The 2,070-nt window shown below is 36.7% G+C and overlaps 1 pseudogene; it reads left to right on the forward strand.

The window, feature by feature from the left end:
• Window positions 1–573: 573 nt before the first annotated feature.
• Window positions 574–1,797, forward strand: LOC132054132 (phenolic glucoside malonyltransferase 1-like; annotated as a pseudogene).
• Window positions 1,798–2,070: the final 273 nt, after the last annotated feature.

The following is a 2,070-nucleotide window of genomic DNA, read 5'->3' on the forward strand; positions in this document are numbered from 1 at the left end:
ACGAACTTTCTTCTCTTACCTCGAATGTCTCTGGAACCTTAATTAGAATCGTTAAGTATCCCTTCTTACTTATAGGGAAATCATATACATCTTACCTTGCGTTAGTCTATTTACCGTGCAACGACATGAAATTTTCCGAGGTGTAACAGTTTGATCTTTAAACTGTAAACCTATTCTTCTCTTTTAAGAAGCTGTTGTAGGTATTTTTAATTCCCAAAGGTTGCTTGTAGGAAGTTTATCTTTACAAGATTTTGAGTGATACACTAGGCTAGATTTAGTCTAGGTGTATTAGAGTGTCTTTGACTAAGAGTTAGTTAAGAGTTTCTTACAATAAGGGTATTGTTAGGGTTGAGGGATTAAGTGTGTTATTTCCTAGGTTGCAAGAGTTATAATCTGAAGTTGCTCAGTGTTGTGGAGTTGGAAATCCTACGAGATAGGTCGTGGTTTTTAATCCCTCGAGCAAAGAGTTTTTCATGGTAATATCTTGTCTATTTACTTACTGCATTGCATAAGAGAACTAATAGATAACCAGGTCCCTCATATACTGTTTGGTGGGCGCATAACCTACATCAAATGCCATTGGTGATTGAACAATGTCAAGTTGTGCCACCTACGGGTAATATAGGTGAGCCGACACTCCCTCTTACGTACTTTGATTTTGTGTGGTTAAATTTCCACCGTATACTGCGGATTCCGTTCTACAAGCTCCCCATTTCCAAACCCTATTTCATCCAAGCCATTATTCCTACTCTTAAACATTCACTCTCTCCATCGCTCTCAAACACTATATACTCTTAGCAAGCAATGTTTTATGTCCGTTAAATTCAAGCGGCTATCCTGAATTGCGTCATGTGACTGGAGATTCCGTATCTGTTCATTTTTTCGAAAGTGATATGGATTTCGGTTATCTCATAGAAAACCATCCCTGCAACGCGAAAGATTTTTATCACTTTGTTCTAAAGTTGGCGGAAGGTAAAAATGCACCCGGGATCCGGTTAGCTCCTCTGTTAGCCATTCAAGTGACACTTTTCCAGAATCGTGGCATATCAATTGGTTTCACTAACCATCATGTTACAGGTGATGGGTCTAGCATAATGGGGTTCATAAGAGCATGTATTTTGCTCAACAAATTCGATGGAAATGAGCGATTCTTAGCGAATAATTTTCGTCCATGTTATGATAGGTCCGAAATCAATGATCCTTATGGACAAGGGATGTCTCAATCGGATATATTGAAAAAACATAAGGTGGATATGTGCGATATCTTGAGTATTACATCTCATAATGTCCGAGGTACATTCACTCTATGACGCGATGACATCATAAAACTCAAGAATTTAATTTTGTCAAAACGATCTAGCCTAACTCATGTAACATCTTGCACCGCAACATATGCTTATGTATGGACTTGCTTGATTAAATCAAATTAAGGACGCGATCAGAGAAGGGATAGACGAGAATGGAATGGAGTACTTCTTATGTGCAACAGATTGCAGAGCGCGACTCAATCCACCACTTCCTATAAATTATTTTGGAATTGCATAGTGGGGTACACTGCATGCAAGGACCACACATGCTGACTTAGCTGGAAAGGAATACTTTACAATTGGCGCGGCAATAATTGGTGAAGCCATTCAGAAATGGAGGAAGGAGGAGGAATGGATCCTGAACGGTGATTGGTTAAATGAACTTAGCGTGATAGATATGAACCGGACATTTTCAATTGCTGGATTGCCAAAACATGACTTTTATACTGCTGATTTTACTAAGATACTCCTTACGTCTCAATTTATGTAACACTCTTTCTTAATTATTCTGAAAAAGAATAACATTTTTTATATTAAATAATAATTAACTTTAAATTTCTCATATATAAACAACATAATGTAACGGCTGACAAATAGATGTATAAAATTTAGCATGGATTATGTTTATTTTTGTTTCTAAAAGTAAGCTGTACTCAATTAATAATTTCTAAACATAAGTTGGATTAGGGTCAAAGTCGGAGTTGTCACACCAATAAATTCTTTAATCGAATTTAGTTATGTTGTTTTCCTTGAGAAATTATAT

This window comes from Lycium ferocissimum, chromosome 4 (genome assembly GCF_029784015.1).
Source record: "Lycium ferocissimum isolate CSIRO_LF1 chromosome 4, AGI_CSIRO_Lferr_CH_V1, whole genome shotgun sequence".
NCBI classification, from domain to species: domain Eukaryota; kingdom Viridiplantae; phylum Streptophyta; class Magnoliopsida; order Solanales; family Solanaceae; genus Lycium; species Lycium ferocissimum.